General features: G+C 41.4%; 1 pseudogene; it reads right to left on the bottom strand.

Moving 5' to 3' along the window:
• Positions 1-208: 208 nt before the first annotated feature.
• Positions 209-27,303, bottom strand: part of LOC148150007 (liprin-beta-1-like) — a 48,240-nt pseudogene continuing 21,145 nt past the window's right edge.

Raw genomic sequence — 27,303 nt, 5'->3', positions numbered from 1 at the left:
TATTGCTCCCTTACGCTGGCTAGAAGCTACATTTATATGCAGGGACCTATCATCTAGAGAAGAAAACAACTTGACTATGCTATGTGCCTTTTCAACTTAAAAGCTATAATGCACACTTTTCTCGTAATGGTTTTCCAATAGCATTGCTTGACTGGAGAACACTTGCCGACCAATCAGCACTCTTTCTTTAGCAGAACAAATTGCCTGCTTATCTTGAAACTTGGTATTCTTGCATATATCCCAGGTTAGGTGCACTAGCTGTTCGCTTGCCACCTTTGATTTTAAAGAATCCATGGTCAAAAGAAGCTCTGGCTTTTTTTGAAGCTGCACTTTCATCATCTAGAGAATTTTGATGTCCATTTGGTGGCTTTGGTGGCAGAGATGCAAACTTACATGCTTTATTCTCCAATGGACTCTGAACAGGTTCTAGAGATAATTTCTTGTTCTCCTCTTCCATTCTCAGTTTCTCCTGACTGCCAAACGTATGAACTTCTAACAATATAGGACTGTCACATATGACAGTTTCTTCAATTAATGAACAGATGTCATTTGGCTGTATTTCACCAACATCAGATGTTGTTTCAACTTCAGGCTCCATCTTCTTATCTACCTGTGGAGCATGAGTCTGAGGAGCAGATGACACTATGGGAATTAGTATTTGAAAGATGCAAGTGTGGATTTCAACTGGATCTGCTGCTGGCACTCCCTCTGCTGCTGGGGTTGGTGTAGTTGGATAACACAATTCCATTTCCAAGGTTTCACTGATGTTAACTCCAGCAGATCCCCCATTCAGGCTTTCGTCACTGTCACCTTCTTTCATTTTCCATGAGCCACTGACATCACCATATACTGCACCTTCTTATACCTATTCAAGGACTGTCACAATTCTTCTATCTATTGATCTTTTTCCTCATTTGCTGCCATCAGCGATTCAACTGCTTTCTTCTTTTTACATACTTCAAGATCTGCCCCATTGTCACTTTAATCCATTTTAGTTTTGAAACTCATTTCAGAACATAGCCTCTTGATCTCAGCGTCTTTCTGTTCCAACTATTCCTTCAGCTGCACCAGCTCATCCTTGGTTGATTTCAGTTTCTTTTCAAACTGAATTTTTTCACTTTCCATTTCAACCACTTTTACTCTTAGATCATTGACTTCTTGAAATAACCCCTCAGTATCTTTATACCTTTTTTCATATTCCAACCTATCCTTTTCCAATGCAATTAGCTTTATTTTCAGGTTTGACACCTCAGCCATTAGATCCAATTTCTGAGTCTCCAATGATGGCCTACTCAAGAGCTCCATTCTGCCTGAGCATTCACTGTGACCATCTCATCTGCTGTTAGAAAATGTGATGCCATTGTTTCAGAAAGGGACAAAGGATAACCCAGGAAATGATAGACCTGTGAGTTTGATATGAATAGTAGGAAACCTGTTGGAGGTCGTAATATGGATAAGGTAAGTACACATTTAGAGAAAAATAAGTAACATCTCTTCTGTGCCATTTAACTTCTCTTGGTGCTCATCCAGACAACTCTCTAGGTCTCGAATCTTCTCTCCTTGGGCTTGTATTGTCTAGTATTAACTTATTTTTTTCTAAATGTGTACTTACCTTATCCATATTACGACCTCCAACAGGTTTCCTACTATTCATATCAAACTCACAGGTCTATCATTTCCTGGGTTATCCTTTGTCCCTTTCTGAAACAATGGCATCACATTTTCTAACAGCAGGTGAGATGGTCACAGTGAATGCTCAGGCAGAATGGAAATGTGTAATCACCAAACAGAGTGAAAACACCAGGAAGGTAGTGAACAAATCCCATGGGACCATCACAATGTCGCTAACAGACTTTTGATTTTGGAACGTGGTTTCCCAGTGGAATACAATAAGAATCAAGTCTGTGGCACCAGGACTGGCTCAACTGCTTGGGTTTGGGAGGGAAGAAAGAATGTGAGAATGATAGGGGGTTCTATGGTATGCAGACCAGGTAGACTTGTCTGCATTTAGTGACATGCCACCACAATGGTAAGTTGCCATCTTAGTGCCAGGGTCAAGGATGTTAGTAAGCAGTTGCAGGACATTCTGAATGGGGAGGAAAAACAGCCAACGATCATTGTCCATGTTGATATCAATGACACAATAAAAAGAAGAATAAGTTCCTGCAAGTATAGAGCTAGGAAATAAATGGAAAAACAGGACCTCAAAGTAATAATCTCAGGATTACTCCCAGTGCTACATGTGAGCAAGGGGGTTCCCCAAGTGATCATAGTTCCAAATATGATACCTCAAATCATTAAGGTCCCAAATGAAGAGGGATAAACTTGCTCCCTTTCTTTATTCAATCACAGCCACTATGGTTATAACTATGTTAATGACAAATCTCTTGTATATCTTTCTCCCAGATCGGATGAATGCATATTTTAAAAGTAGCCAATTTTTGCTTTCCATTCAAATTCAGTTAAGATTTCCTAAATTCACAGAAGAGTGAGTTTGATAGTTAATTAACCCTAAGATGGTATAATAACAGACAGACCTATTTGAATTTAAATGATTTATTGTCACTTGCATGTTACAGTGAATAATCCAGGGTGACTGCCGTATCCATGGAATTGGCTTCTGCAATTTCAGTTATCCGCAGTTTACCGCAGCCCAAAAATATTACATGGAACATTCAAGAACCAGGAACCGGGGGCTGCCGAGAGGGCAAATTTCCCATTTAAATGAATGGGTTAGCTACTATCTGCAGTTTTGACATCTGCAGTAGGTCTTGGAATATATCTCCTGCAGATATGGGGGGGGGGGGTGCGCGGAGGGGGGGTGGGCAGTACTGTACATAAAATAGTGGGTGGTATGATGGCACAGTGGTTAGCACTGCTGCCTCACAGCGCCAGAGACCCGGGTTCAATTCCCACCTCAGGCAACTGACTGTGTGGAGTTTGCACATTCTCCCCATGTCTGCGTGGGTTTCCTCCGGTTGCTCCGGTTTCCTCCCACAGTCCAAAAAAATGTGCAGGTTAGGTGAATTGGCCCTGTTAAATTGTCCGTAGTGTTAGGTGCAAGGGTAAATGTAGGGGAATGGGTCTGGGTGGGTGTGCTTCGGCAGGTCAGTGTGGACTTGTTGGGCTGAAGGGCCTGTTTCCACACTGTAAGTAATCTAATCTAATCTAAAGTACAGTGAAAAATTCGAGGGCCAAAGGGCCTGTTCTGCGCTGCATTGTTATATGTTCTATGTTCTAAAAGCTTCAACTGTCACGAGAATCTGGTGTCATTTTGAATAGTTAAAGAATAAAAAGAGTAAAAAGATGAAACTGAAAGAAAGTCCATCTTCATCCCACCACCTCCACCATGGTCCCTGAGCCCGGTCACCAACGACCCCTGCGTCACCAACCCTCTGCCACCTGCGCGGACCCACCCACAAAGGAGTCGTCACGTTTAGGCACCAACTCTTTGCTGGGTCCGCTATGTTGAAGCCAAGTTCCAAGTTTAACCCAGATTCCCCCCACAACCAGGAGTTCCCTGGCTCTGTTGCCAGGGTAGGAGTCAACCTCAGAGTCCCACTCCAGCTGCCCTCCCCCAATACGTCACCCTCCCAGTGGCACCACCTTGAAGACTTTGCTGTCATCCGACCACTGGAAGGCTGCCATCAATCCGCACACAGCCCGCGCTCTCTGCCACTCCGATGCTGCCAACTAACCCGCAAAAGAAAAGAAAATTGAAAGAAAGAAAAAAGAGCAGAAGTTAAAAAAAATGAAAGAAAGCAGTTGGGAGCAGATCAGCCTGGGGCAAGAGCTGGAACCCAACCCTGCTACTCCATTGCCGTCTTGGAACCGGAACACAGATATCCACAGATTAAGAATAAGAATGGAATTGTAGCAAAGTTAAAACAGAACTTACAGATGAATTTTTAGTTGAGAGCAGATTGTAGAAATATTAAACATGTTACATTGGATGGTATTGGTAGCTTTGATAATGGCAATTGAACAGTGGATTTTGAGATCCTTGGTTTTACAAGATGATTGAAATGTCATAATTCATTTTGACAACAGCTGGCTGGCAGCACTTAGAGTGAGAGAGTGCCTTTACTCTTTTGTTACCGTGTGACAAGACTATAGTTTTAAGAGGTGTAATTTGTCCTTGTTTTATTGAAGAAAGAGTGAGACAGAGGCACTGAGCAGTCTGCTCAAAGCCAAGAAAATAAACAGCTTGTGAGGCCTTGAGGTTTTTCTTTAAAGTTGGAATAATAGAAGTAGCCTGATTGGGTGAGGTCAAGCTCCCACAGAACCAGGGCTTTTAGTTTTAGATTTCAGCAGTTGCTGGGGTCTTGAAACTGTATGTGAAAACTCTTATTCCTGCCTCTGTTACAGCTAAAAACTGGGTATCTCTTCCTGCTGGTGGAATTGCATGTGAGACAATCTATTTGACTGAATTTGCCTTTGCCAAGGATGTGCTTATGGGATGTTACTTTATTGAAATAGTTAATTAGTCCTAGTAATAATATAGTATTTTGTTAAACATTTCAATCGAGATACAGTGAAATCAATGCTCTTCTTTTATTTTTATTTTGTCTTTATTTTAATTGGAGTGTAAAAATTAAGTGTGTTTTACATAAAGTCAAGTAGTTTGACGAATCAAACTGCATTTGGAATACAGCGTCTTACACTTGCCTTTAAAATAAGAAAAATATTAGGGTCTTAGCTATCTTCTTAATATATTTTGAGGGGGTTAGATGTCATCCATGACACCTGATAGTTCAGGGCTCTTTCATGACTGTATTAAAGCTTTGGCCTTTAATCTATATATTACGATATGTAACAACTGTTAAGATAAATTGTAAATGGTCTTTGGCCATGTATTGTTTTGTATATCCCTGAAAGGTTAAGCCACAAACATGCTTGTGGAAGATGGCTTCCTGCTGAGAGTGGTGTGGGTAGTCAACCTCTTGTTATCTCTTCCTTTTTGCTCTTTCTGTCTGAGTTTTAAATAACTCTCAGCAGGTGTGAGAATTCATGTGCTTCACAGGACTCTATCAGTCATTGAATTTATATCCTTTGGCTGTAGCTGTCATCTTTTTTTGAGTTACAGTATGGAATTAGAAGTTTGATATGTCCAAAAGTATTTCTGGGTTCTGATCGATCATCAGGACAATATTTAAACAAGCTGAGTTGAGAGATTCTAATGAAGCGTCATAGTGTACTCAAAACATTAATGCTACGTCTCTCCATAGGTACTGTCAGACCTGATGAGCTATAGAGTATAGAGTCATACGGACAGAAGAGGCACTTTCACCCACTGAGTCTGCAGTGATACATCAAAACTCATCCCACTTCCAGCACTTGGCTAATGCTGTTGAAAGCAATGGCATTTCAAGTGCTCATCCACATACTATTCAAATATTGTGAGTTTTCCCAACTTTACTGCCTTCCCAGAGAATGCATTCCAGATTCTGACCACCCTCTCTTAGAGTCATAGAGTCTTAGAAATATACAGCATGCAAATAGACTCTTCAGTTCAACTCGTCCATGCTGACCAGATATCCTAAATTAATATAGTCTCAATTTCCAGCACTTGGCCCAAATCCCTCTAAACCCGTCCTAATTGTACCAGCCTCCACTACTTTCTCTGGCTGCCCATTTCATACACGCACCACCCTCTGCGTGAAAAAGTTGCCTCTTGGGTCCCTATTAAATCTTTCCCCTCTCACCTTAAAACTAGGCCCTCTAGTTCTGGTCTCCCCCACCCCAGGAAAAAGACCTTGTCTATTTATCCTATTCATGCCCCCCATGACTTTCTCCAATCTCTTCAATTTTCTCTGTGTTTGGTTCAGATTACCATCCTGCACAGTATTTGCCTTTTATTTGAGCTGAGAGATGCTTGAAGTTGTAAATATTTTAGGTGAAAACTTGTTGGAAAGCTATTAACGTCCTCTTTGAATTCGAGTGGGTTTATCAGAGATGTGTTCAGTAAGTGCAGGAGAAAATGCATTGACATCAAATGAACCAACCAGATGTAAGTGGTAATTTTCCGCTCATGTGTTCCTGGATTCAAGTGATTGAAGCACACATTTCAAATCATTTAAATAGGCAGGTGCTTGAATAAATTGGAAATAAAGAAATATGGGGATAGCATAGACACATGGGATTCAGACTACTATTCACATTAAGGATGGACAACATAGGCTGGCTGAGCTGAATGATTGTTTTGTAATGAAATGGCTGTATATTGCTGTAAATAGATAACCCTAGGGTATCACGATCTTGCAAAATGGAGGCTTGAAAATCTCATCAAATGCCCAATTCCCTGTCCATTATTTAAACACTTTGACAGTATCGCAAGAGCATGCAAAACTATCTCTTACATGTCGTGCGACGAGAATTACTCAATAGTTTGTCACATTATCCAGAATGGATTAGTGGTGCTGGAAAAGCACAGTAGTTCAGGCAACATGCTCCTCGATGCTGCCTGAACTGCTGTGCTTTTCCAGCATCACTAATCCAGAATCTGGTTTCCAGCATCTGCTGATATTGTTTTTACCTACATTATCCAGAGCTATTGGCAACAAGTATAAGAATAAAAGAATCTCAGATCTTGGAAATCTAAATAAAGCTGGAGATGCTCAGCAGGTTTAACATTATCTGTGGAGAGAGAAATAGAATTTCAGGCTGGTTACATTTCACCAGTAAAAGTCATTAACCTGAAGCACTAACTGATGCAATTCCCCACTGCCATTGTTGGTCCCTTGACAAGATTTAAATGGTTGATGAGATGGTCCTTTTGGTATCGTCCAACAATTGCTGGTCACTAAGGTACCAGCAGGTCTCTATTACCAAAAGCGTTAAAAGACCATACGACACCAGATTATAGTCCAACAGGTTGATTTGGAAGCATTAGCTTTCGGAATGCTACTCCTTCATCAGGTAGCTGATGCAACAGCATCATCAGAACTGCTGATTACTTCCAGCACTACATCGGTCAAGACTGAAGATTGTTACTAGACCCCTGGAGGAAACATCAGGGAAGGGGATCTTAGGGAAGATGATTGGTTAGGCAATTTTTGGAATACTTCATTCAATTCTAGCCTCTTTGATATCCAGAAGGATGTTGTGAAATTTGAAAGGGTTCAAAAAAGATTTACGAGGATGTTGCCAGGGTGAAGATCTGGTCCCTGAGATGAACCTCTCGGTTCCGCAATCAGTCAAATAAACACTAGCAGCTCAATCGCTGCTAGTTTTAACAATTTATTATAATGCCGGGTATAGGTTATCCAGCAACATAGGGGTTAAGCACCTCTGTGTACTCTGGAAAAGCTGCGCATAATCTTAAAACACAAGCAACGTTTATAGGTCTCTTAACAAACAGATCAGCCTTAATTACAAATTAATCCAATAAAATGAAATAAATTACAAATAGACATAAAATTAAGCCAATGGGTTTTCCTGGGAACTGACTTGTTTGCACGTTTTTATCTCTCTCCACCTGTGTTTACAAGGCCAGCTCGGATACTTTAATAATGTCATATCTTGCTTGGTTAATTCATAATATGAACAGGGCATTGTTTGCTAATCTCTTTCAATTAGTTCAGGAATGCAGTTCTCAGCAGAGTTAGATGCCATTGCTCCTAGAAGCCATTTTGTTATGTTATTTTATGTCACTTGCATTAAGAAGCCATTTTGTAGTGAGTAATGGTTGCTCCTGACAACAGCCTAAATCCAGATTTTAGATCCTCAAGGGTTGGAGGGTTTGAGCTATAGGGAGAGGCTGAATAGACTGGGGCTATCTTTCCTGGAGTGTTGGAGGCTGAGGAGTGACCGTATAAAGAATTGTAAAATCATAGGGTGAATAAATTAGATTCTTTCTCCAGGGCGGGGGAGTGCAAAACATGAGGGCAAATGTTTAAGGTGAGAGGGGAATGACTTAGGAGGGACCTAAGATGGAACTGTTTCAGTAGAGGGTGGTGCGTGTATGGAATGAGCTGCCAGAGGAAGTGATGGAGGCTGGTACAAATATAACATTTAAAAGGCATCTGGACAGGTGTATGAATAGGAAGGGTTTAGAGGGATATAGGTGAAATGCTGACAAATGGGACTAGGTTAATTTAAGATATCGGATTGGCATGGATGAATTGGACGAAAGGGTCCATGCTGTACAGCTCCACAACTCCATGATTTCGATATGTAGTCATCTATGAAATTTCTCACTTTCTATTGTCTTTTATTAGTTTAACTACAAACCTGGATTATTAACCAGGCTTTGTTCATTTTCTCATTCTATAACTGAAAATTTTGAAAACTTCCAATAATACAAAAAAGTAGTTATTAGTGTTATAATATTTAATTATTATTAATTTTAACCTCGAATTCAGTAGAGTTGAGTCTTTTGTTCATAAATGCCTACTTCATTTTGCCTTTAATTTCTTTCGTTCACAGTTTGATTGTCTTTTTTATTTATTCCTATTCTTTTTAAATTAACCGATTCCCAACAGGATTACACTAATTAAATTCCTTTGTTTCAGCTAATCTGGAAGCATACATGCTCATTCAAGTCATAAATTCTTGGGATTCTTCTTAGTCATGACTATTTGACAATCCTTTATTATTACACAGTCATTCAAACCACTCGCTGAAGTGAGGAACTGATTGCCTGTTGCCTATGGAATTGGCTTGGAGACCCAATGATCCTGGCAGAAAAATTGGCTAAAAGCCATTCTGGGTAAGTAACATCAAATGAGCCAACCAGATATAAATGGTAATTTTCCGCTCATGTGTTCCTGGATTCAAGTGATTGAAGCAGACATTTCAAATCATTTAAATAGGCAGGTGCTTGAATAAATTGGAAATAAAGATATATGGGAATAGCATAGACACATGGGATTCAGACTACTATTCACATTAAGGATGGACAACATAGGCTGGCTGGGCTGAATGGTGATGCACAGAGAATGCATGACACTATCCAGAAGGACCAAGGCCAACCCAAAATTGTTTCTCATGTCTCATTAACATTGTTTGTGTGAGATACTGGTTTCTGAAACATTGCCACATCAGAGACAAATTAGTGCTGTTCCACTTGGATTCTCTGGCTCAACAAAACCTCCCAATAAAGTGTTCCAATGGATATGGAAGTCAATTGGGAAACTGTAGAGTCTCAAAATCAAATTTTTAAGCATTAAATCCAGTTGATGATTCTCAGCTTTGTACTCATTTTTCAGTATGTCATAGATTCAGAGAGTTTTACAGCATGGAAACAGACCCTTCAGTCCAGCTCGTCATGCTGACCAGATATCCCAACCCAATCTAGTCCCACCTGCCAGCACCCGGCCCATATCCTTCCAAACCCTTCCTATTCATATACCCATCCAGATGTCTTTTAAATGTTGCAATTTGAGAGGGAGTTAGCCTCATAAAGGATTGCATCTTTGTACTTGAAAAGGAGTCTGTTTTTAGAGTGTGAAGTGAGTAAGTGAGTTCAATTCTGTCAGAGTTTAGCACCAGCCAAAGTGACATTTGTTAAATTGCACTGGAGGCATGGAAATGTAAGGAACGCTCATATTGTGTGTAACATTGGTCATACCAAATGGCAAAATATTTCACAGATTGTCATAATGTGCTCACCCATGAAGTAATGTTGCTTAGTTTACGAAAATAAGAGAGAAGTGAATTAATTTTTGAACAAGAAACAAAAGGTAGAGACTTTAAACTCTAATTGTTCAAAAAAATGAATGGTGTTCTCGTATATTTCAGACTGAAAAATATCCAAAGAAATGCTGTTTATCTTATTTCGCATGTCAGCATTTTGAATTCTTTACTTACTCTCTGCATTTCGTAGGAGTTAGACATGCTTCTTGATGACATTATTGGTGCCATTACATCTAATATCTAAACATTGGTCAAATAACCGCTGGTTGCAAGATTTGTCAGTGTAATTGGCTTTTATAGGAATTTCTTCCTTATGAGGGATGTCTGGTCACTGACCTTGCAGAAAAGCTGTCATTTGCTTTCGTGGGCTGCTGTGAAAAATTCAAAAGAAGCTCTGAATCCAAGACAAACTAGACCTTCTGGCTCCTTCCCTTGTCATGCTTCATGGTTTACAAATCATAAAAAAAACAAACCCTTCTGTCTTTGAAGAATTGCTCAGTCTCAATTCAAAATGGGTGGTTTAACCCTATTCTATCCTAATAGTCCAGGCTTGTTTCAGCTACCATCCTGATAACCAGTCAAACTGCTTGGTATTTGGAAGCTAATGGATAAGAATACAGTATAGTGAGGAGAATTGACCCCATTCTCTGCAGCAAACAGTGAAAGTGTGATGGCTATGCTTCCTGTCTAGTACCAGTGTTCAGGCTATATCCTCAGGGCTAGTGAGGCACTCCAACTGGATCAGAAGGAGTAGGTTTCAATTGCCATGGCCTTTATAAATACCAACAATTTAAGCAGGATAAAAAGGAGGTTCTGCATAGTCAAAATGAGGAGTTAGGTGCCAAATTAAACAGTACAACATCAACGGTCATATCTTTACATAATTACCTGAAACACATGCACATAGGCACAGGAAGAATCAGATTAGAAAGATGAGTGTGTGTCTCAAGGACTGGTGTAGGTAAAATTGGTTCTGATTCATAAGTCGGTGGCACAGTACTGGGGCAAGTGGCATCTGTATCGATAGGATGGTCTTTACCTGAAACTTTCTAGGCACAGAGTTCTTGTCAACTACATAACAAGGTAAAGGAGATTTTAAACTTTGTAGTGAGGGCAAGGGATCAAAGATTAAAGTCAAGGTCAAAGAGAGAGTTATTACTTCTGAGAAATAATAAATATATACGCCATTACAGGAAAGGATAGAGAGTAGAATTTGAAGGCACAACCAACAGCAAAGATTAGAAAAGATAACATCTTAAAACTACAGGCTTTCTATCTGAGTGGACATAGCATTCAAGACAAAACAGATGAGCTGAGAGCACAAATAGCATTGAAAAAACGCAATTTCCCAGTTAATAATGAGGCATGACTGCAGGATGACATGGATTGGGTCCTGATTCTTGAAGGGAACAAGACATTGCATCATGACAGGAAACTAGGAAAAGTTGGCGGGTTGAATCTGTTAGTTAATGATCATCTCAGCATCATAGACAGAGAGGTGACCTAAATTCAGGAAGCCAAGATGCAAAAAAAGTTTGGATAGATATTGAAAATAATTAGGACATGAAATCACTTGTTGGACTAATGTACCAGCCCTCTAACATTAATCATACAGTAAAGTGGAGCATAGAAGGAAAAAAAAAATAAGATTTTGTTTGTAGTTCCATTTGCCAGCATTTGGTCTTTATCCTTCTAAACACTTCTTATGCACCGAACTATCTAGGTGCTTTATAAATGTTGCAATCTTACCAGCCTCTACCATTCCCTCTGGCAGCTCATTCCTTACACACACCAGCCTCTGTGTGAAAAAGTTGCCCCTAAGGTCCCTTTAAATATTTCCCCTTTCCTCTTAAACCTGTGCCCTTTAGCTTTGGACTCCCCCACCCTGGGTAAAAGACCTTGTCTATTTACCCTATGCAGGCCCTTCATCACTTTATAAATCTCTTGGATGTCACCCCTCAGCCTCCAACACTGCAAACAATATAGCCCCAGACTATTTAGCCACTCCCTATAGCTCAAACCCTGGCAACATCCTTGTAAACCTTTTCTGAACTCTTTCAAGTTTCACAACATCATTCTGATAGAAAGGAGACCAGAATTACAAGCAATATTCAAAAAGTGGTTGAACCAATGTTCTGTACAGGCACGGTGACAATCATGGGAGATTTTAATCTAAATGGAGACCAAAAAGTGAGGTGGACAAAGATTGTGTGGTAGGTGTTTATAGAATCTTTTCAGAATGCTTTCTTAGAAATGCATGTACTGAAACTGAATGTAAGCAATAAATACTAGATTTGCGATTGTAAAATGAGGTCAAACGAGGTAAAATCTCATAGTGAAGGCACTCTAATGTAGCAGCCTCCATAATATGGTTGAATTTTTACATTTGGTTGGATGGAATGAGGAGGTAGGTCTGAGACTTTAAAAACAATTAAATAAGGAGAATTATGAGTGCATGGAAACAGAGCTGGCTAAAGTGAATAGCAAATTTAGTTAAAGGATAAGTCAACAGAGACACAGCAACTGATGTTTAAAGGGATATTTCAGAAATCACAATGCAACAAATGGCAGCAGAATTGCATACACAAGTTGCACTACAGCACATGAAGTACAGCTGCTCAAAAAGGCAGCTCCACACGATCTTCTCAAACTCAACTCGGAACAGGAAATAAATGCTGTCCCAGCCAATGATGCCCATGTCCCAAGACCCAATCATGATTTATTGCAATTGGCACTTCCATGTTTGGTGCTAGTTTTAAAATTATTGCCGTCAAAGTGGACCACAAAACTGCCAATAATTCCAAGGTTAATGCCTCACCCCTGGTAATCTATATCAGTTCTGCTCATTGGGAAACTAAGAAAGAAGCTTAAAAAATGTAGCTGAAAATTTGTGCATAAGGAAACTAACCGGTATGTTTTCAGATATTGGGCTTTTTTTCAATCCTATTTAACTCGAAAAAAAATGTTTTGCACATCTTTTTAGAAGCTATTTTCATTATTTAAGTATTGGATTACTCATAAGAACATAAGTAATAGGAGCGGGACTAGACAATATGGCCCCTCAAGCCTGCTCAACCTTTCAATATGATAAATGACTGATACTCTGCTTCAGGTTGACACTGATTTGTAATGGTTACTTTTGCAATAATTTTGTGAGTCAGATAACTCTTCTTTTAGAATTTAGAAACTGATGATATAAGACATCCTGTTTCAGAGGAGAAGTTTACCAAGCTTGTCAAAGATTCTTCAAATCGAATGATGGTGGCTCTTTTCTGATGTCTTTCACGTGTTTTCTGAAAATCATCGCATGAATGGATATGATGTAATTCCCCTTTCTACTGTACTGACCAGATTACAAAGTTCAAACACATTACATCACTTTGTCCAGTTTCTTTTGTAGATGCCGTTATCATGTTTTTGTCTTTCATCACCTGCTTTCTTTCACATTTTAGGACTTCTTTTATTCTCTCAAATGATAAATAATGAATTATTTACCAAAATTGCTTCCTTTTTGATGATGTCAATCCTTCTGTGCAAGAAGAGTGGTAATACATATCATCTGTTAAAATGTACCTCCTTTGTTGTAGTGCAAGCTAAACAGTTATTTTCACAAATGCATCCAAAGTTATCTCGAACTGAACATCTAGATATTGCAATCCTTTCTTCAGACCATACTAATGAGCTTGCATGCGTCAGGGGAAATTGTGAGGACAGAATTACACAGGATTTCTTGCAATGCATTTTATTTCTAAATAACCCCTACGAATTGGAGCATTTGAATAGGAAGATCAAAGATGAATAAAAGAAACTAATTATGGAAAGTAAGGTCTTGTAGCTATTATATATTTCTCATATTCAAGTGAGCCCAATTAAAATTTGACTGTGGCTCCAAAGCCTTGATAAATAATAAGACTAATGAAGGATAGTCTGCATTGTCAAGCTTTGTGAAGATGAACAGTGTTTTTGTTATGAGAAGATGGCCAATGTTTAGGATTAAAAATTAGACTGTCTTAAGTAACAATAGACATCTTTTGTGTACTTTTACAGTGGTACTGATCAAAAGCAGACAATCCACAATTGCTGGAAGGATTTTACAGTTTAATAACTATTAAATAATTGGACATCGTTATGTAACAAAAACATAAAATTGACAACAATATTATTTGTTTAACATTAAATTAGGTCTTTTGCAGTCTGTTTATATTGATGGCAGATCTTCAGAGACATTTAGTTTTGGGTTAATGCATAACACTAACATATGAACCATATAACCAACTTTACAAAAACATTGCCTAACCACTTCCCTTTATCATTCAGTAACATTAATGAAGTAACTCCATGAAGGTGGTATCCAGTCACCAAGTCACTCTTTATTTATAGGTTTTACGTGACGCTGACCCAGCTAGCTCAGAGTCGGTTCCAAGAGTGAACAGAACCCCTGGCACTTCTGTTTATATTTGTCAGCCAGGATATTGAGGAATTGAGTATAGAAGCAAAGAGGTCCTTCTGCAGCTGTACAGGGCCCTGGTGAGACTGCACCTGGAATATTGTATGCAGTTTTGGTCTCTGAAATTGAGGAAAGACATTCTGGCTATTGAGAGAGTGCATTGTAGGTTCACGAGGTCAATTCCCGGAATGGCAGGACTATCTTACGTTGAAAGATTGGAGCGACTGGGCTTGTATATGCTTGAGTTTAGGAGGCTGAGAGGGGATTTGATTGAGATGTATAAGATTATTAAAGGATTGGACACTCTGGAGGCTGGAAGCATGTTTCCGCTGATGGGTGAGTCCCGAACCAGAGGACACAGTTTAAAAATAAGGGGTAGGCCACTTAGAACAGAGTTGAGGAGAAACTTCTTCACCTAGAGAGTGGTGGGTGTATGGAATGCTCTGCCCCAGAAGGCTGTGGAGGCCAAGTCTCTGGATACTTTCAAGAAAGAGTTGGATAGAGCTCTTAAGAATAGTGGAATCAAGGGGTATGGGGATAAGGCAGGAACAGGATATTGATTGAGGATGATCAGCCATGATCATAATGAATGGTGGTGCTGGCTCAAAGGACAGAATGACCTACTCCTGCACCTATTGTCTATTGTCTATTGTCTATTGACTCCCTCATATTCTATGAGGTCCACCTGACTGTCCTCTTTCCAATCAGAATCTTATTTTAGATATCAACTACTTGATTCAATTGAATCTCTTAATCAATATAAAGAGTATTGGGGCATTCTTAACAAAGAAATCATGAAGCAAAGAGGGGATATGAGATAGCATTGGCAGATAAGGTTAAGGATAATCCAAAGAAATTTGTGGGCGGCACGGTGGCCCAGTGGTTAGCACTGCTGCCTCACAGCGCCTGTAGACCCGGGTTCAATTCCCGACTCAGGCGACTGACTGTGTGGAGTTTGCACATTCTCCCCGTGTCTGCGTGGGTTTCCTCCGGGTGCTCCGGTTTCCTCCCACAGTCCAAAGATGTGCGGGTCAGGTGAATTGGCCATGCTAAATTGCCCGTAGTGTTAGGTTAAAGGGGTGGATGTAGGGGTATGGGTGGGTTGCGCTTCGGCGGGTCGGTGTGGACTTGTTGGGCCGAAGGGCCTGTTTCCACACTGTAAGTAATCTAATCAAAGAGATTCTACAAATACATTAAGAGCAAAAGGGTAACTAGAGAGAGGGTAGGGCCTCTTAAAGATTGAGGAGGTCGTCTTTGTGCTGAACTCAGGAGGTGAAAGAGTTACTAAATGAATATTTCATGTCAGTTTATATTGTGGAAAAAGAAATGGAGCTGAGAGAATGCAGAGAAATAAACTTCGATGTTTTAAAAGCATTTCACATTACAGAAGAGGAAGTTCGGAATGATTGAAAGAATATGAAGGTGGATAAATCTTCGGGACTTGATATGAGATAGTTTTGGCAGATAAGGTTAAGAATAATCCAAAGAGATTCTACAAATACATTAAGAGCAAAAGGGTAGGGCCTCTTAAAGATTCAGGAAGCCATCTTTGTGTTGAACCCCCAAAAGGTGAAGGTACAGTTACAACAGTTAAAAGACATTCGGATAAGTATATGAATAGGAAAGGTTCGGAGGGATATGGGCCAGGAGGAGGCAGGTGGGACTGGTTTAGTTTGGGATTGTGTTCATCAAGGAGTGGTTGGACAGAAGAGTTTGTTTTTGTGCTGTATGACTCTACAACTACATGCCCCCCATCTAAGTCCTTGGAAGTAAACCTGTTCTTTTCCCTGCAGTTTCTCCTGGAGTGTTTTCACACCAGGTCTTGATCCTCTGGCTCTGCCTCAGATACTAGTGGTGTTTACCACACAGTAACCCGCGTCTTGTGCCCAGAGCGTCTCGGCCGAAATTTATCCGCTTCTTCAAGCAGTGGTGTCAAGACTACAACACCTGCTGTGTCCATCTCATCCTTTGAAGTTTCTTCAATGCGAGGAGGAAGGGGAGAGCCCATGGACTCCGACAGCCTAGCCGCGTGTTTTGCTCCTGCCTCATTTGCGACTTTGCAGCTTTCATGTGGTCCACATGCCTGTGCAGGACCGCCTCTCCTACCAGAACGTTGTACCTTACGGGACCTGACCTCATGTTGACCATGCCTCTTACCCATGCTGGGCTATTTCCATGGTTTTGGCACCAAACTTTGTCCCCTGATTTAAACTGCCTCTCTGGTTTAGAGGAGTCTTATGTTTACTATTGGCATTCCTGATGTTGTTTCCCCAACCCTCGCCCAGGTCTGGGAAGATCGGGAGGCATTTGCAACTCTGCTGGAGCTTCCCTTTAGAGGGGTGAAGGGTGGTTCCATAATCAAGCAGGAACTGGGACAATTTGGTAACTAGTGAAGTTATAGGCTGTTTCTTTAAGTCTACCTTCAAAGTTTGGACTGCTCTTTCTGTCAGACCATTGGATGTTGGATGGAATGGAGCTGTTCTTACATTCCGAATGCCATTCAACTTTAGGAAATACTCAAATACCCTACTGGTAAATGGTGGTCTGTTTATGGTGACCAATGCCTCCAGGAGTCCGTGAATTGCAAACAATGTTTGCAACTTTTTAAGCGTCATTCCCATATTTGAACAATAAATGTCCAACCATTTTGACTGGGTGTCCACAATAACCATGAACAATAAGCCCCTGAAAGGACTCACATAGTCAATGTGTCATTCCCATGCATGTGGGGGAGCTGCTGGCATTTGTATTTGTCCTTGTTGGCACTCTGAGCACTTGTCCCCAAATTGGCTATGTCTGCAACCAGTCCTAGCCACCAGACATAACTTCTTGCAAACATCTTGAAATCCCCTGAATGACCCTGGTGAAGTTCAGTCAGTTTCTAGTGGCAACCTTTTATCAGGACCATCACTCTAACTTCCCACAGTAATGTGCTATCTTTCAAGATGTTCTGGTCTCACTGGGTCTGGGAAAGTTGCAACTCTGGTTATGATGAACCTTATAGTGTCCTCCACGACCATCAGCTGTTTCAGTTTCACTGGGGTGGGGGGAATCTTCATGTGTCCACAGTCTGATATTGTCAGCGCTGACTGAAAGAGTGACAAGAGAGATTAAATCCAGAACAGACTCTTCTGGTGATTCACACCACAGTGGTGTAACCGCCAGTAGGAGGTAGCCCAAGACATCCACATTTGCCAGTTGGCCTGCTAGACTGTGTTCCAATTTGTAATTGTATGCACTCAGAAGGAAAGCTGACAGCTGAATTCAACCTAAAGCCATGGGTGGCCCGACCATGTTCCCATTCAGTACCTGTGGCAGGGGTTTGTGGTCCATTATTAGGACAAATTTATGTCTGCAAAGGTATTGATGGAACTTTCACACTCCAGAGATGACCAACAAATCTTCCTTTTGTATCTGGGTGTATTTTCATTTGGTATCAGCCAAAGTCTGGGAAGCATACACTTTCGGGCATTCCTCTCCGCTGGGCCAACACTAAACTGATACCGCATCGCATGCCAGCACCACATCTCGCTTGGCTGCTTTTTCACTTCCCTAACGGCTATGAGATTATTTCCAAAATCAATAGCAAACGTAAAGGTGCTAGGATGAAGGCTAGGTTGCGTATTAATTTTCCATAATAACTCACCGACCCAAGGAAAGACCTAAGCTCCGGTACAGACGTGGGAGCCAGGACATGTTTGATCACACTCATTTTATCTTCAAACGGCTGTGGCCCAGTCTTGTCGACTCTGTAGCCCACGTAGATCACTTGGGGTGCCTGGAACACACATTTTTCCTTCCTAAGGGGTACACCTAATTTGGAGAAATGATTAAGTACTATGTTCTCTAAATGCTCTTTATTGATCTTCCTGGTTATTAGCACATTATCCAGATAAATTGTGACCTGGGGTGAACCTTGTAAAATGTTCTCCATTATCTGCTGGAAAGTGGTACATGCTGATGATGCCCCAAATGGCAGTCGCGAACATTATGAGTATTAATTGTGTTATACTTCTGGAACTCCTCATCTAATTGCAGTTGTAGATACGCTTGGCTCATGTCCAGCTTTTTGAAGGACAGCATCCCTGTTTGTTTTGTTTATAAACCTTCTATGCAAGGGAGCGGGTATCAATCCAGCTGTGAAAAGTGGTTTACCATTTGCTTGAAATCCCCACAAAGATGAACCAATCCGTTGCACTTCACAATTGGTCTGACCGGTGCTGCCCATTCTGTGAACTGGACTAGGTTTGATGATTCCTTCACTTTCCAGACTCCTGGTTTCTGCCTCAACATTTACATGTAAGGCAAATGGCACGAGGCAGGCCTTGTAGAATCATGGAATTCCTGGTCAACATGTAAGGTAGTCTTGGCCCCTTTTACATTCCCTTGACCTTCCTGAATTTAATTAGGACTCCACTCAGGCAGCCATTTTCTAATCGAAAAATATTGAGCCAATCAGGTTGAATCTTTCTCAACCAATTTCACCTTGTCAAACTTGGGCCTGAGTTTTTTGTTACAATCAGTGGGAACTGAACCAAAAGAGAAAATTCTGGAAAATCTCAGCAGTTCTGGCAGCATCTGGAAGGAGAGAAAAGAGCTGACGTTTCAAGTCTAACTGACCCTTTGTCAAAGGTTCTCATAAGAGACCACAACCAAAGTCGTACCCTTAATCTGTAAAAGTTCCCCAAAATATCCTCTCTGTCTAGCCAAGGTCTTGCTCAAACTTTAAGGCTGGATTTCAAAGCAAATTTTATTAAAGACTAGTTCCACAATCACTGACATGACCGCACTGGTATCAACGTCCATTAGAACCGGGTGACCATATAACCAGACGCTTATTTTGATTGGTTCTGTTTTGGATGTTGCTAAGCAATTTAACTGTTCTAAACCAAATGTAGATGGACTTTTCAGGCTCTGCTCTCTCCTGAGTACTGGTTTATGAGTTCTCTTACTCAATTCAGGGCTAATGGGACTCTTTTGTTGTCTCCAGTCTGCATACCGGCAACAACTACAATGGATTGCCGCCCCGGAACTTTATGAAAATTTTAACCATTTGGCTGAAGCTTGACGTTTCTTTTTGGTGTTTTGCTATGGGCTGACCTAGAGTCCCTCTGTTCAGGATATGTGCTGAGTGAGGCTATGCAATGGCCTTCACCCAAGTGGTGTTCCCCAAGCTCAGTCAGCCTGGCAAGATGTCCACTTCCATTGGAATACCTTGTAAGTCATTTGCTCCACTTGTGGCATTTTCCAATAACAATGCCAGTTGTAGTACCTGTTTGAAGTCCGGTTAGGTTTCAGCTAGTAGATGCTTTTACATGGTCACATTATTAATCATACATACCATCCCATCTCTCAGCATCTCATTAAGGGTTAACCCAAAATCACATGCCTCTGCCAGTTGTCTTAACCTCATCAAAAATCCCCTGTTTCTTGAACCGCCGAGTAAAACAGAGCGCGATTCAGAATTAGAGAAGGCTTAGGGTGGTAATATTCTTTAATTAAATCTGTCAACTCTTGAAAGGTTTTAATATCTGATGCTTCAGGAAAAGTTAGACAAGCAGGAGGCTGGAAGAACACAGCAAGCCAGCAAGCATCAGGAGGTGCAGAAGTCAACGTTTCGGGTGCAACCATTCTACAGGTCCAGGGGTGGGTGTTTGGGGGCTGCAGATAAAGGGGGGTGGGCAAGGGTTTTGGGTGGGAAGAGGGGGTGGGGTGGTGGGGTAGTGATAGGTGAACACAGGTAGAGGGTACGACCTGGTTGGTCGATGGGAGGAATGAATCCGGTTGGTAGCTGGGTCGGTCAGAGGAATGGAATGGAGGGGGAGGGGAATTAAAGGGAGTTGGGGGATGGGAAGGGAGGTTATTTGAAATTGGGGAACTCAATGTTGAGTCCTTCGGGATGTAGGCTGCCTAGGCGGAAGATGAGGTGTTGTTCCTCCAATTTGTGATCTGATTCACAATGGCAAAGGAGGAGGGAGAGGATGGACAAGTTGGAAAGGGAGTGGGAGGAAGAATTACAATGGGCAGTGACTGGGAGGTCAAATCAGCCCCTGCGGGCCTGGCTGAGATGCTCGATGAAACATGCCCTGAGTTTGCATTTGGTCTCACCAATGTAGAGAAGACCACATTGGGAGTACTGGATGCAGTAAGCTAGGTTGGAGGAGAGACAGGTGAACCTCTGTCGCACCTGGAAGGACTGGTTGGAGCCCTCGATGGAAAGTTAGGCTTCTAATAACTGAGAAAGCTATGCGTCCACAAGCTATCAGGAGAATTATCATAATTTTTCATCCACCCCAATATCATTTGCCTGGAAAAACATAACATACTGGGACTAGTTTTCAATGGCAGGATCATATAAGTCAAACTTCCCAAAAAGTGGCCTGATATCAGAAATGCTTGTCCCAATTCAAAGATGACTGTTGCAAATGAATCTCTTCAGGGTCGTGTTTTTCTCTCATTGTCACTGAAATAACTCCATGGAGTTGGAATCCTTTATTTACACATGCATAATGCATGACACCGACATTCTAGCTTAGAGCCGGTTCCTATAGTGAATTAGAACTCCTGACATTCCTTTTTTATGTTCTTTTTTTTCCTTTTTTGTTTTTTCTTTTCTTTTAACGCCAGAGAGGCCGGTATCCCAACATTACAGCGCTGTAATGTTGGCCCTCGATGTTGTGCCAACCTGATGAACTAATCTGAAGCCCATCTTAGTGAGCAGCACGGTGGCACAGTGGTTAGCACTGCTGCCTCACAGCGCCAGTAGATCTGGGTTCAATTCCTGCCTCAGGTGACTGACAGTGTGGAGTTTACACATTCGCCCCGTGTCTGTGTGGGTTTCCTCCGGGTGCTCCGGTTTCCTCCCACAGTCACAAAATGTGCAGGTCAGGTGAATTGGCCATGCTAAATTGCCCGTAGTGTTAGGTGAATGGGTAAATGTAGGGGTATGGGTGGGTTGTGCTTCGGTTGGTCGGTGTGGACTTACACTATAAATAATCTAATCTAACCTATACTATTCCATTCTCGTCCATATGCCTATTCAATGACCATTTAAATGCCCTTAAGGTTAGCAAGTCTACTACTGTTGCAGGCAGTGCATTCCACACCCCTACTACTCTCTGAGTAAAGAAACTACCTCTGACATCTGTCCTATATCTATCACCCTTCAATTTAAAGCTATGTTCCCTCATGCTAGCCAACACCATCTGAGGAAAAAGGCTCTCACTGTCCAACTTATCTAACCCTCTGATTATATTATGTGTCTCAATGAAGGCACCTCTCAACCTCCTTCTCTCTAACATAAACAGCCTCAGGTCCCTCAGCCTTTCCTCATAAGACCTTCTCTCCATACCAGGCAACATCCGAGTAAATTTCCTTGGAACCCTTTCCAAAGTTTCCACATCCTTTTTATAATGTGGTGACCAGAACTGTACACAACACTTCAAATGTGGCCACATCAGGTTTTGTTCAGTAATTCTTATGTTCTTGAAATCCAAATAGATCACGTTCACTGGCTGCCCTTTGTCTAACTTGCTCATTGTCTCCTCAAAGAATTCTAACAGATTTATCAGGCACGACCTTCCTATACTAAAACTGTTACCATACACTTATAAGTACTCTGCATTCTCTAAAACAAGGACCAATCTCAGGCTAACCTCGAATTTCCTATAATTTCCTTCTTCTCCCTCCCTTCCTTCTTAATCAAAGGTGTTACACCAGCAATTTTCCAGTCTCCTGACACACTCCCTGACTCCAGTGGTTCCGGAAGATCACCACAAATGCCTCCACAATCTCCTCAGCTATTTCCTTCAGACCACTGGAATGTAATCTATTAAATCTGGCTGATTTATCCACTGTCAGACCTTTCTGCTTCCCCAACACCTTCACCTTAGTCACAACACTCACTTCTGCTCCACCCCTCCTCGACTCTCTTAAGTTCTGTTGTGCTGCTGATGTCTTCCACCGTGAAGATTGCTGCAAGGTATCTATTCGGTTCCTTTGATACCCATTACAACATCTCCAAAAGGTTAAATGTCTACAAATCTCTGTGCTGTGAGGAACCTCAGGAAAATACTTTACCAATGTCTCCATGTTGGCTTTGCCTACAATGCTCATATCCTGAATTTAAAAGAAACACACAAAGGTGCTCCATCCAGTGGCTTGACCAAGAATTGGCAAATGCAGGTTGAGGTAAGCTTGACTGACAGATTAGACTGAAACTCAATTCCATGGCCGACTACTTCAAAGAGACCTTTCTTTAATGCTTGTCCTGCCATGCCACCTTAAACGGCTTTAAGATTCTATTGTTACACCATATTCAACATCAAGTGAGAATGCAATAATACCCTCCAAAATTGACAGCAGCTGCTGACATAAAATGCTTTAGCTCATTGATGAAATTCACTTATTTTCTGTTCAGATTTTCTGCACACTGAATTATGGTGGTAATAAATTTAAACTGTAGTCAACCCCTGAGGAGGAATTACTGGCTTTCAGACAGCAAATAATCCTTATGAGCAATAGGAAATCATTTGTCACATAAATTGGTCAGCCAGGATCAGGGAGGGCACATCAAGTTTATGCCTCAGTTTATGGAAGAGTGCAATGACCTTATAGAAGAATAAAACAGATGGTCAGTAAAATAAATAAACAATTCTTTCCTTGTTCATTTCTTTTATACAAGAGCAGTTCTATCTTTCATAGTTTCATGGCTTTCCTTATTTTCTTAACATTCCTCAAATAACGGGATCAGGAAATGTTAACAAAGATGCGAGCACATTGTAGACAGTCCACTATGAGATATCAGATTTACCTGCTACTCCCACTACATGCATTTCCTTCCTGAACCCTACAAATCCATGCATACATGATGTAGAGATAATTCATGACTTGACCAATGTTGGATGGATAACTGAGGAGGCTTTTGGGGGAGAGGGATAGCAGTTCTAACCTTGGATCAGAAGGCTCTGTGTTCAAGTCCAACTTAACCATGACGTGTTAGCCACAGAAAGTGCATTTATTACAATTACCTTGGTTGTCATCCTCCAATTCCTTCCAATATGCCTGATTACGTGTGGCAAAAGTGAGCATTTCCTGGTCAGCCATCCTTTCAATGCAATGATAAGTCAATGCAGTACTTTGCCATTCAACATAGACTAATCCAATGGAAATCTATGGACAAATCCTCGAAAATGTTGACCAGAGAAAAGATAAAGAGCCAGGATAGATAAAGCAGTCCCGGCTCAGTTGTAAGATTTGATGAAATGGGAATCTGGCTGCATTTGTGAGTAAGTTGCTAGATATTTCCAGTCTTTTCCGGTTTTTTTGTTCCTATTTCCAGATTCTGCAGCACTTGTTTCCCTCATTCCTCCTTGAGATGGAGTGAAAACATACTTTGCACGGGCTTTTTGTATCAATCTTCATCTGGTGTTGTTTGTGTTCTGTTGAATTGTTCTAAATGCTTCATTGATGTATAGGGAGATCTGGGTGTTCAAGTCCATTGTTCCCTGAAAGTGGTAACGCAGGTCAAGAAGGCATACGGCATGCTTTCCTTCTTCAGATGGGGTACTGAGTACTAGAGTTAGCAGATCATTTTACAGTTGTATAGGACTTTGGTCCGGCCACATGTGGAATACTGCGTACTGTTCTGGTCGCCACATTACCAGATAGATGTGGATGCCTTGGAAAGGGTGCAGAGGAGGTTCATCAGGATATTGCCTAGTATGGAGGGTGCTAGCTATGAGGAGAGGTTGAGTAGATTACGATTACTTGCATTAGAAATTCGGAGGTTGAGGGAGAACCTGATTGAGGTCTACAAAATCACAAGAGGTATAGACAAGGTGGATAGCAAGAAGCTTTTTCCAGAGTGGGAGATTCAATTACTTGGGATCATGGGTTCAAAGTGAGAGGGGAAAAGCTTAAGGGAGATATTATGTGGAAAGTTCTTTACGCAGAGGGTGGTGGGTGCCTGAAACGCATTGCCAGCTGAGGTTATAGAGGCAGGCACGATAAAGTCATTCAAGATGTATCTGGACAGATACATGAATGGGCAGGGATCCAGACCCTTAGAAAACAGGTGACAGGTTTAGATAGAAGATCTGGATCGACACAGACTTGGAGGGCCGAAGGGCCTGTTCCTGTGCTGTAATGTTCTTTGTTCATTATTCTTTGTTCTTTGTCCTTTAAATGTTCTGGCGTGTTTGCAAACAATTGACCAGATATTCCAATGGCCATTAGGTCATTGGAGCAATGTACATTGGAGCTGTGCACCAGACCACATGGAATCCCTGTGCAGATGACCACACAGGAGATGCTTGGTAAATTAAGTTTTCCAATGGGTTACTTCTGTATGTCTGGAACTCTCTGACAGTGTCCATTAAAGTCAGAGATTTCCAAATTACTTAAGCAAATAGTTCCCCAGCGAATGTTAGAGAGTTAAAAATCTCATTTAGTTCCTAGATAACTATTTACTTGACACCTTCAACTACACCACCCAAAACCCCTCACACCCAGACTCAGACTCCTAATAAACAATCTACAGGTTGCAACCTGATCAAAGCCCGTTGTACATCTCTGGTAATTGGCCCGAAACTCCCACCACCAGCCAGAATTCCCTGGACCCGACACTGCCAACCTACAGCCCTTACCCTTTATGATCCCAATAACCCCAGAGTTTGACCTGCCCAGAACAAATATTTACCACTGCTTCTTCCCCATCCCCGGTCTCTCTCATCCTGGACCAGATGCTTCCAGCCTCCAGCCTGAACCCTATTCCCCTGGGCCAAACATTACTGACCTCCTGAGACCTGTCAGATCTGAACCTTACCCATGCCTGGACATAAAACATACCCTCGGCACCCCATCATACTGGGAAGACAGTGGTGTACTGATGATGTCACTGGAATAGCAATCCAGAACCTCAGACCATTTTCAGAGTTCACAGGTTCAGATTCCATCATGACAGATGGTGAAATTTGAATTCAATATTGAAACAAAAAACAGAATCATGAACCATGTAACTGCTCTTGATTATTATAAAAGCCTACCTGGTTCACTAATGTAATTAGTTAAGGAGGTCTGCTATCCTTGCCCAGTCTGCTCTACATTGAATGAGTGAATGAAAGCATGAATGAATGAATTAATAAATGAATGAATGAATAGCCTTTGCAGCTCCGGGTCACCAGAAATGACTCTTCTAGACCAATAGAGATGAGCAATAAATGCTGGCCAATCCGATGATGCTCGCATCCCATGAACAAATTTTAAGAAATGTACCTAATACCCTGAAATCTTACCCCCCCCCAGTGTCTGGTATGCTGGCAATCTTAGCCATCTGGCACAATACCCTTTTCCTTTCCTCAATGGTTGTCAAAGTGGCTTTGGGATCTTTAACTCTTCAACTCCTGAAATACAACAAAAATTGGTCTTAGAGTACTATACCAGTATTCCTGCACTGAATGGATTTCTTCCTGACCAGAAAGGTCAGGATTGGAGTGTTGGCCGAACACATCGACAAAAGTTAGGAGCACAAAAATTATCATCGTCATCCATGGGAATCCTGACTGTCATTGAATATTCAGGTCAATATTTAGCTGCTTGTGTCGGAGTAAAATGAAGCGTAAATATGTAATGATGATACTGTAAATGATGATACCAGGCTGACATCAGCAGAGCATAGAGGAACAGTGATCAGGACTTGACAAGGAGTGGAAGAGACATATTCTGAGAGCTGTATTTAGCCTAATATATATCTTAGTGTACGTAAAGACTTACAGTAGTATAGAGCACGCAACAGACTTACTCTAATTATGAACACAAGGTTTCGGGACAATAGCGACTGAGGAAGACAGTGTGGACTCTAGGATTGCAAATGAAGATATCCAATGCTCCAAAGCACCAAGAATGTCCCCAGGATGTCTTGCTGCAATTATACAGGGCATTGTTGAGGCCATACCTGGAATAGTGTGTGCAGTTTTGGTCTCAGGAAGGATGATCTTGCTATAGAGGGAGTGCAGAAAAGATTTACCAAAGTGATTGTCCGGGATAGCAGGATTGACAGATGATGAGCGCCTGAGTTGGTTAGAATTGTACTCACTGGAATTCAGAAGAATGAGACCGATCTCTTAGAAACCTGTAAAATTCTCACAGGAAGAGACTGATGGCGGGGGAGTCCAGAACTAGTCACCACAGCTTAGTACTGAGATGCAGCAAAATGTCTTCACTGAGAGAAAGGAGAGCCAGTGGAATTCATGACCACAGGAAGTAGTTAAGGCCAAAATAAAATATGTTTTTCATTAAGGAGATAGCTATAGCGATGGTGTTTAAGGGATTAAGGGATATAGGGGAAAGGCATTAATGATCAGCCATTATCAGATTGAATGTTGGGAGCAGGCAGGAGGGGTCAAATGGCCTACTTGTTCCCCATTTTCTATGTTTCTATAACATCTATGAAGGGACAACCAGGCAGTCCAGAGTCAATGAGAGAAACATTATGCATAAACTAACTGCAGCTATCCAAGACACAGTTACTGCAGAGTTTACTCAAAGCATACATTTCAAAATGTATTTTCCTGACATTTCTGATGTCATAAGACCATATAATGTAGCAATGAGATTCTTATTGATTTGATAATCTCCTTTTCTGTCTTTTCCCCAGAACCCTTGATTCCCGAATTCTTTCAGAATCCATCTTTTTCAGTATTGCATATATTTAACCACCCAGCCTCTCTGCAGTAATGAATTCTGCAGATCCATCATGCTGGAACATAGAACATTACAGAGCAGTACAGGCCCTTCAGTCCTCAATGTTGCGCCTACCTGTGGAACAAATCTGAAGCCCTTCTAACCTACACTATTCCATTCGTGTCCACATGGCTATCCAATGACCATTTAAATGCCCTTAAAGTTAGCAAATCTACTGTAGTCTCTGTCTACTGTTGCAGGCAGTTTGTTCCACGCCCTTACTACTCTCTGAATAAAGAACCTACCTCTGATCTCTGTCCTATATCCATCACCCCTCAATTTTAAGCTATGTCCCCTCATGCTACCCATCACCATTTGAGGAAAAAGGCTCTCACTGTCCACCCTATCTAACCCTCTGATTATCTTATATGTCTCAATTAAGTCACCTCACAACCTTCTTCTCTCTAACGAAAACAGCCTCAAGTCCCTCAGCTTTTCTCATAAGATCTTCCCTCCATACCATGCAACATCTGAGTAAA

The sequence above is a fragment of the Chiloscyllium plagiosum genome, unplaced genomic scaffold (assembly GCF_037043375.1).
Source record: "Chiloscyllium plagiosum isolate Xiang-an unplaced genomic scaffold, Cpla_swu_hap1 HiC_scaffold_5, whole genome shotgun sequence".
Lineage (NCBI taxonomy): Eukaryota > Metazoa > Chordata > Chondrichthyes > Orectolobiformes > Hemiscylliidae > Chiloscyllium > Chiloscyllium plagiosum.
Note: the sequence above shows the minus strand (reverse complement) of the source record. Positions and strands in the feature narration are given on the sequence as shown.